The 10,347-nt window shown below is 34.1% G+C and overlaps 1 long non-coding RNA gene across 1 annotated transcript; it reads left to right on the forward strand.

The window, feature by feature from the left end:
• The first annotated feature begins 6,478 nt into the window (after positions 1-6,478).
• Positions 6,479-8,982, forward strand: LOC120254776. The gene is made up of 3 exons (XR_005534738.1): positions 6,479-6,493; positions 7,630-7,669; positions 8,928-8,982. It is a non-coding gene; the product is annotated as an uncharacterized LOC120254776 (long non-coding RNA).
• Positions 8,983-10,347: the final 1,365 nt, after the last annotated feature.

The following is a 10,347-nucleotide window of genomic DNA, read 5'->3' on the forward strand; positions in this document are numbered from 1 at the left end:
CCTTCATCAAGGCCGAGATTGGAAGAACTGCAGGCCAAACCTCCTCAGAACAACAACTACCCTCCACCAAAACTATTGACTGGTGATGGTAGCCCCTATCAGCCTCACCAGGCCGAGGATGACTAACATCAGATGGTGGTGAAGCAACTAATAAACATTGCCACAAAGAAGAAGAAGAAGATGAAGATGAAGAAACGGACGAGTCTGATGAGAACATAAGGGAATCTGGAGATTCAGAGACTGATGTTGACTGTGAAATGGAAGAGGAACCTGATGATTCTCTCACACTGGGAAAGTATCAGGAAGAACTAAGGAAGGGATCCCTTGCTCGAAAAAGCAGCCAACCGGACAATTCAATTCAAAAGAAAGGACGACATGAGGATTGGGAGAGTGATAGCTCCCGGCAGAACGTTTCTTCTCCTCCCCCTAACTAAACCTTTTATTTTTATCTCAGTTTTTCGGTTTTAACAGCAATTCACATTTCCTTTTTACTTTGTTGATGATGCAAAATCTAAGAACTATTGGTTAGAATTGCAGGGGTGTCAAATATGGACAAAATCAATAGGATTGGACGTCTTATGATGAACTTCAAGGGAAATCATTATCATGTATAATAATCGACTGGGCAGAGTCTCCCCAGTGGTTCACTCCCGATGGGCCCTTCATTTAGTTATAACTTCTTCCAATAACTTACATTGGATTTTGACTGTAGTTTACAATGCACAATGACACAAATTACAACAAAAATTGTGGAACGAATTAACACACATCGTGAGGAATAATCAACCTTGGCTTATCCTGGGGGACTTTAATGCAATAACCTCCCCAGAGGAACATCAAGGAAGTAACTTCGTTTATTATGCTAGGAAAGTTGCTTCTTTCTCTAACTTCATCCCTGATAACTCTTTGACAAATGTTAATTACTCTGGTGCTATTTTCTCTTGGTTTAATGGTCAAAGTGGCAATGCTAGGAGGTGGGCACGTCTCAACAGATGTCTGGTACATGATATTTGGCTTACAGCATTCAATTCTATTCATCTTACATATTTACCTAAGATTTTTTCGGACCATGCCCCCATGATGCTTAACATTTCTCAAAACCCTTCTTCTTTTCGGAAAATTTTTAGATTTGAGAATTACATTCATGAAATCCGGAAAGCTATTTCTTTTAAAGCCCATTCTGGCCCTATGCATGCTTTTTATCATATTCTAGATAGATTCAGGAAAAGCATTCTTTCTCTTAAGCATAAGGGTTTGGGTGCTCTTGATACGGAAATTAAACAAGTATCAATCCTTGTACTGATTTGGCCCCTTTTAGAGATTTACACAATAATTACAATGCTCTCTTGAGTCAGCACCACAGCAGATGGGCTCAACGATCTCGTTTGAATTGGGTTACTGGTGGGGATATGAATTCTGCATTTTTTCACAAAAAGTGTTAGAATTCGTAGACACCATAACTTAATCACGAGCATTGTTGACAATGATGGCAACCCTCATACTCAGAAACACCAAATTGATACCATTTTGATAAATCATTTCTCCTCTTTATGGAACACTTCTGAGGCCAGATCTTTTGAGGAATATTTAGTGATTATCCCCAATGTATCCCCTCCCTAAATAATATGCACATAACATCTTTAAATAAGCACGTTTCTAGGGAGGAAGTTTAGAACACTATTATGTCTTTACCTGAATGGAAATCTCCTAGCTCGGATGGTATGAATGTGAAATTTTTCAAATTCTTCTTGGAAGACTTGAGTGATCATATCATGAAAGCCATCAATCATATTTTTTATAATGTTGTGATGCCTAAAGCATGGGGAAAGACCTACATTGTTTTAATTCCCAAAAAAGAGCACCCTAAAGTTGCGTCTGATTTTCGCCCAATTTCACTTTTCAATGCTGTTTATAAAATAATTACTAAGATTCTTGGCAATCGTCTTAAAGAAGTCATTGGGCACCTTATAGACAAAGAATAATGTGGCTTCGTTCCTAGTAGATCCCCTGTTAAATATAATTGTAGTTCTAGAAATCTGTCATATTATCAACTGTGATAGATCTATCCCCTCTAGGATGATAATCAAAGTGGATATTAAGAAAGCCTACGATACCCTGAAATGGAACATCATTTTGGCTACTCTCATGAAGATGAAATTTCCTAGCAATTGGATTTCTTATATCAAAGCTTGCCTTCACTCCACATCCTTTGCTCTTTTAATTAATGGTCAACCCACTGATTGGTTTTCCCCTCTAGAGGAGTTAGACAGGGTGATCCCCTCTCTTCCCTACCTCTTTATTTTAGTAGCCTAGAACCTAACTGTCATTCTTAACAATGCCAAGCATTGCAACCTCATTCCCGGTTTTTCCAACAATCTTAAACATAATTTCAACCATCTTATGTATACAGATGATCTTATTCTTATCATGACCACTTCTATGAAAGTGGCTAGGAACATCAATCTTTGTCTTGATTTTTACCTCCACCTAACTGGGCAAAAACCAAACTTGGCCAAATTTGAGACTTATTTTCCTCTTTGGTCAAATATCTTGGTGTGAACATTTCTCATAAGTAATTGCATGTCTCCTTTTTTGATTCAATGATTGACAAACTTAATGGCCACATTGCAAATTGGTGCAAAGCTAAAATGTCCAAAGCTGGGAAGGTTGTCGTAATTAATAGTATTATCATGGCCGCTCCTACTTACTACCTCTCTGTCTATCCTATCTTGAATCATTTCTTAATAAAATCTACAAAATTTCTTGGAAATTTCTGTGGGCTAACAGTGAAAAAGATAGAAATTTGAACTTGGTCAACTGGGCCGATGTCACTACAAATAAGTCTGAGGGGGGTTTAGGTATCAGAAACTTGTCCGCAGTTAAGCACTCCTTAATGGCTAAGAATCTCTTTAATTATCTTAATAAGCATGACGCAATTTGGGCGGATATTCTCTATATGAAATACGGTGATCGTAATTTTTGGACCCATCAAAGCCCGCCCAATGTTTATGTTTTTTTCAAAGGGATGTGTGCTACTGCTAATCTTATTAAACCTAATCTATGGATTAATTGTGTTAATCCTAACAACACTTTGGTTTTATATCATCCCTGGATGTTTGATGTGCCCATTGCCATGAAACCAGTCTATCTTAATATGACCATTAACTCTGAGATCCTGCAAATAGCTGATTTATTGAATCATCTTTCATGGAATGTTCAATCTCTTAATTTGTTGTTTGGTCAAGGCTGGGTTTCTCTAGTTGTTAGTCATGGGAAAATCATCCCAATGGGTGATAATCACTGGGTGTGGTTTCCCATGACTAACAGTAATAGAATTACTGATGATATATACAATTCTATAAACAACAAGTCTTTATATAGCCCTCAATGGGATGGTTGGTTTGTCCTTTGGAAGCTCAATGTAGCACCAAGAGTAAAAACTTTTATTTGGCTTCTTCTTCATGGCAAGGTTCAAACTTATGATTATCTATATCATAGGCACATGGATCCTCCTGATCATTGTGTCTTCTGTGGTCTTGTGCTTGAAAATGCTGATCATCTATTCAGAGATTGTCGTAAAAGTAGAATTGTTTGGAATTGGGTTTAGTTTATGACAGGCTTCATAATAAATTTATACTACCATATAGCATCATAGGCCTTAAGACTACCAGAGAATTGGAGAGAAGATGCTCTGATATCTACATCAACTCAAAGGAGATCTGGGATGCTCTTCACGGTATTGCTGATCAAGTCCTTTGGATACATTCAAACAACTTCAATGATTCAATGAGATCAAACTTGAACTCAACTTGCTCCACAGTCCCAACATTCAACTGATTCAACAATACTAGAACAAAGTGGCCACCTCATTGGCTGGACAAGGTATTAGAGTATCAAGACTATCTCTGTATCACTAAGGCATGAATAGACCTTGTTGGCTCATGAAGACAATTCAACAAGCGGGCTTGTTTGCTTAACATATTTTGAGTTTTTTAGTGTTTCTTTTGTAATTTGTTTTTGGTAGTTTTTGTTTGTGTGTCTGTTTGCTATCTGTGCTTTCACCAGGTTGTATAAACAGTTTTTTGTTATTAATAAATAATTACCATGTAGCTCATTTTTACCGAAAAAAAAAACCCTAACTTCCTTGTAGATGCTCTTCTTCTGATTTAAACTAATGCAAGCTCTTCTTTTTCATATATATATATATATATATATCACAATAAAAAAATAAAGATAAACTAGAAGAAAATATTTCAATATGAATAATATATTTTGCATCATCAATTCATAAAACAAAAATTAAAAATTATGTTGAATCCCTTAATTGAAAATCATATGGTGGATCACTAGAGTAGTTGTAAATGGTAAGCAAAACATGTCGGTAATAGTCAAATTCTTTTCTCACCACAAAGAAAAGCTCTAATGGTAGGTTTAGTCAAAGTTCAAGCCAGATTATCATAATAAGCATTATACTGTTATTGCAGAAAGTTGCTAAATTTACATTGGAAACCAAAATGATGGATTTGAAGATAGAGGTAATGCCAACACCAAAACTAAGTTCTATGTTTGAACTAATTTAAAATTTTGGGCTAGATAAAAACTCTTGGTCCAAAAGAAATCTTTCTTCTTCACAATCACAATATATTTAACAGCCTACATATCAAACGAAATAAAAAAAAATACCGAAGTACCCTATTAAAATTCAAATTTTCACAAAATAAAAAATTAAAAAAAACATATCATTAGAAGAAAAATCAAGCATTAGGCTTTTAGGATCCGAAGTCCATGCTTCTCACAAATCAAAATTCAGCAAAAACATCACTGAAACAAATTCATTAAAAGAAATCTATAGAAAATTAAAATGAGAACATCCGAGAAGAAACTTACCTGGAGAGCTCCAACGAATTGAAAACCAAATAAATCAAAGATAAATTGTCGTGGAGCTTCACAATTTTTGGACTAAAGACAAATCCATTTACTTGGACACCAGCCAAGAGGCTTTAACGGCGAAAGATAGGAAAATTATGAAATAGTATAAAAATCCGAGTTTTTAGATTAAATATCAATTGAAATTCACGAAGATGTTTGAATAAAAAAAACGAAGGCTTTGATCCTTCAAAAAAGAAGCCAAATATACGAGATTAGCGATCCTCAGAGCTCCTTATTCTCTCACGGACAGCCACAAAAATAGAAGAAGTGTGAAGCCCTTGGAATTGGAGGTGCTTTATTTAAGGTAAAATTATCATTTCATCGTTTGGGAATCAGTAATTTGGCCAAATTTGTGGCGAATGTGATTTTTTCAAATATAGGTCTTTTACTCCTTATGCTCTCTCACTTCTATGATGCACACAAACAAGGGTTTAGATTCAGTAAAAGGTGATTCCCATTCCAATCCTCAAAACCGTAAGTCTTAGAAAAAAAAAGGGTTAAAGTGGGAATGATGGATTAAATTACCCAAATTGCCTTGGCTCATTCTAATTTTGTGTTAAACTGATATTGGATGGTTTATACTTTGCTTCTTTGAGAATTATTATTGCCAACTCTTAGGTATATGAATCTATTATCATTATTATAATTATTATTATTATTATTATTCTCATGCTTTATATATATGAACTAAATGCAATTTTTTTTAAATCGAGGATTATGTTTAGATGAGCTGGTTATTGTATCATGATTTGATGTTAATTTTAATGCGCAAATTATTATACGTTTGATTTATTACTAATCAACAAAATTATAATGTCAACCTAAATAAATCACTGTAAAAGTTCTAAGGGTATCGAAACAAAATTATTTTTAAAAATTTTATGTAAAAATCAAATATTTAAATTAAGGCAAAAACCATTTTTTTTTTTAACAAAATGGACATTCCATGTTTATGGTGTGAACAAATGTAGTGTTAATATCTTAATACATTTGTGTCCTTATTTTGTATAAGCTAAAATTGGAACTAAGCTCTTTGGTAAAGACACAAATAACCTAGAATGTGACTCGATGCCAATCGAGCAAAATCTTTCCCGAAATTATGATATGAATTATATTTAAAATTAAAAAAAAAAATTAAAGGTAGTTGTTGTTGGCTTTACTTTACCAAATATAAATGAAGAAGCCAATGTTTCGTTTTTTTTTAACTAAGGCTCGACAGGGTTTTGTTATCTTTTTATTTTTGCTGACAACTGTATTTACCTATATATATATATATACATAGATTTTTAAGGTGGGGTTTATCAAAAATGGCAATGAAAATACATTGAAAATGTAATCTATAAATGTCTCGTTCGCAGCAGTGTGTATTGGTTTGGTATGGGGGACACTTTCGATCCGGTAAACCCTAGCATACCCACTTTGTGAGTTCGGATTGATTTCGTCATTCTAATTCTCGCATAAGAATGTCTACCCTTCGTTCCCAGGATCTCATTCACTCCATTTTTCAAGCTTATCTGAAGAGAACAAGTGCTAGGGATGAGGACACCTCCTCATCGACGTCGAGGTATTTCTAATTTTGTTTTCTTTGTGATTTCAAACGTCTCATGCTTTCTGAACACCATTCATGCCTGAATATTTCATTACTTGATTAAATTTTATTTCTCTGATTATGAGGATGAGCGTGTTACTGTGTTAGGGTAATTATAATTTTTTGTGCATTTTTGTATGAAAATGTGTTATTTCTAAAAATCAGAATTATTAGAAAGCTGATCGATCAAGAGGAACAAAATTTAAAGTACAAAAAGTTGGAAATTGGGAATGGAAAGATTAAAAATGAAAATGATTGTTGGAGATAGCTTAAGATTTTTTATTTGGCATTTACTTGATGCCACCTTGGAGATTATATAGGTATATATTAGTAGTTTTTCTACAAAAGTTATGTAATATAATGCTCTTTGTGATTTTCCGCTCCTTTTTCCCTCCAATCCAGGAGATATAAATGGTGTTCAAGCTTTGGTTTGCTTCTGTTTTACACTCAAAACTCAAAAGCAAAAAGACCCCAAAAATTGAGAAAATTAAAACAATTACACCTTGGAGGACCATGAGAGATGGACTGATGTCGAGGAAATATAAATTGGATATAGGAGAAAGAACTTCTAGATTGACACTGTCATGGTCAATGTCATTATCACACTTTGTTTTTTCAATTTTTTGCAGCCTTAATATCATGATGAAAAGTTTGATGTTTTAAACTAAGCTACTATCATGCATGCTTTTTAGATGATTTGCAGCAGGTTTTAAGTTGTGACTATTGTGAGGCATGTTATTTATTGGTTAGATTTTATTTGATTACTTCTATTAACAGTTATTCATCATTGTCCAAAAACTGCTATATATCTAATGTTTTTAATACCTGTTGTGCTTTTGAAAATAATCTCGTGCCTCAGTGTTTCCAACTTCCCAACCTTATACACTGCCCACATACCTTGAGAACCTTGCTTTGCAGCTCTGCATCTTAAAATAAACAAAATTTTCATCATATGACCAAGATCAGACCTTTAAACTGTATTGTGCATGAGAAACAAAACGTTGGAAGTTTGAAGTGACATCCTTAATTATGGATGTCTTAAGATAGTTAAAACTTGTTTTACACTAAACACATAGACAATTATCAACAGAATTTTTTTGGTGAATTGGCAGGCAGATGGTGGCACATCAAAAAAGAGTCGACCTACTACTGGTATTATACATTTCTGTTTTATGAATGCATATTTATTGTCTATAATTTCAATGTTCATATACCATATCTTTATGGTGCAACCTAAATTATCATCGTAAATATTATATTATTTTATTTTATTTTATTTTAAATGCAGCTCCTATTTTTATTATTGGAAAGCCATTATGATTGTGTTAATTATGTTGTGGCACTTCTTCTTGTATGAGGTTTCTCATGTGTTGTCAAACTGAAACATTTACTCCATCTCCCTCTATTGCTCATGCTGTATGTTTCTAACTCAGCTCCACATGATAGAAGTCCACAGCTCATGGTGACCTGGGAATACAACTATTTCAGAGTTGCACCTGATGTTGTTTAGAGTCTGAAGGTCACAAGAAAAACCATCTGTGTTGTCAAACTGAAACATTTACTCCATCTTCCATCTATTGCTCATGTATGTTTCTAACTTAGCTCCATGATAGAGAAGTCCACAGCTCATGGTGACATGGGAATACAAGTATTTCAGAGTTGCACCTGATGCTGTTTAGAGTCTGAAGGTCACAGAAAAAAACCATCTGAGTAGAACTAGGGATCAGAGAGACTGAATATTATGCTGTCTTTTATTCACGACAATGCACTAGAATTAGATGGGGTGCAAGACAGCATTACAACAACTAGCATATCCAGTAAAGTAGGCGGGGATCACTATATCTGAGACTTACATATAAGATAAAAGAACCAGTGGAGGCCTTGGAACATCAGAAAGTCTGTAAAGAGTCCAGTCATTTTTAAGAAATGAATTCTGTAAGCTTAAAGTACCTTTGTCATCTTTTGATCTTTTTGGAATTGAAATCATGCTGGCTTTGTTTTTAACTAAGAGCATAATGATGTCCGCAAGCAACAAAACTCCTTTAGAGTGAAGAACACTGCCTGTAAGTATCATATAAGGCTAAGGTTATGAGATCAGCTAATTCTTCATCTTTTTTCAGATTGGTTCCTAATTGATGGTTGGATAAAGATTTTGTAGTGCATGGTCCATGAATGTTATTTTTATTTTTAGTGGGGTCTTAGGGTTTTGATGTGTGTGCAAGTTCTGTTGATTTATGGCGTTTGAATATTTTACCACTAAACAGGCAATGGAATGATTAGAACATGGATACAATCTGAATCCAATCCTTCTCTAGTTTTTTCAGTAGCTGTTTGATCGCTATTTGATCGCAATCAAAACCAGCAGAAGAGGCCTATCTAACTGTCGAATATTTTCCCTATGCAATTGCAGCTAATGCAGGAGCTCTAAAGATAAGTTGTGAACTCCTACGTTTATTTGTTACAGGTGTGTCTGCCGGAACATTAATTTCTTTTTCTATTTCTGGGTTGATTTTTATTGTTTCTTCTGATAAGTTTCTGTTTCTATTTTCTCTTTTATAATTTTTTGTATCCCACTTGATGAGGCTGTGCAACGAGCTGCTATAATTGCCGAAGCAGAGGGCACTGAGAAGATTGAGCCTACTCATTTTGGAGAGGGATATTACCTCAACTACTTCTTGACTTTTAAGGTACTCGCAAGATATGGGAGTGAAGTGAGAAATGCAATTCTTTTGATCCTGATCTTCTATCATCATATGAGTGAATTTTTCAGTTTTCTTTTTACTGTTTTTCATGAATTTGTGGAAGTTTGGCATTTAATTCATTTTCCTATTTGGAACATGATTTCTTCTTGATGATGATCAGTGTTTTTGCAAAATATTATATGGTGCTTAACTGCTCCAATATAAGATGACTGCTTCAATTGTAGACCATATTATGTGTTTATTTATTAGATGGATCTCAAGAGCATGGAAATGCTGCTGTCGCTGCTTTCAAGTCCCTTTGGGAACACAGTTTCATTGGCTGTATGCAAAATGAATTTGATCTCGCTTTATTTAAGTGTTTATCTGTTATTATTCATTATTATGAGTGTTTCTACAATAGTAACATTTGGTGGCCATTGGCTTAACTTATTATGAAGGGTTGCGAGATCGGCGTAAGGTGTGTTTCAATGACCCAGCCGTTCAATAATTACTTGTGATTGCTTTTCCTTTGTTTATATCGCGTGCATTAGATAGAAACTTATTCCAATAGTCGATTGGAAAGATATTTCTTTGGAGGCCGAATCTATGCAAAATACCTTGGATGTGGTGCTTCTAGTTGAAAATATGAGTGCTGAATTAAGAGAATTTTTGTTTTGGGACATTAGGATTGAAGGGAAAATTTTTGTTTGAGCTGATTGAAGTTTAACTCAATTAATCACTTAATAATAGTGAAACTCTTGGAAATTTGAAATTTACTTTTCTAAATAGTAATTAGTGTTCATTATTGAAGTCATATATTTTCAAAACTTTTAATTAATTAATTAATTAAAATAATTAAAATTTTATAATATTAGGTTCATAAGATGACATAAGTTATTATGTTTTGTTGAATCACATGGTTTTAGTTTGCCAAGTTGCTAGTTGCTAAGATTTCAGGAGCCAATTCATGCAGAGATGGTCCACAGAAAATTTTAATAAGAAAAACGTTAGATAAATACTCTAGCGTCATAGGATAGTGTGATATTATTAATATTTGCTTCTCATCTCTTCCTTGGTAGATGCGTTAGGCCTTCCAAATGTTGGATTGAAACTTTATTCTAAATTTTTAGAAGATTTGAGTGAAGCAAG

The sequence above is a fragment of the Dioscorea cayenensis genome, unplaced genomic scaffold (assembly GCF_009730915.1).
Source record: "Dioscorea cayenensis subsp. rotundata cultivar TDr96_F1 unplaced genomic scaffold, TDr96_F1_v2_PseudoChromosome.rev07_lg8_w22 25.fasta BLBR01000623.1, whole genome shotgun sequence".
Lineage (NCBI taxonomy): Eukaryota > Viridiplantae > Streptophyta > Magnoliopsida > Dioscoreales > Dioscoreaceae > Dioscorea > Dioscorea cayenensis.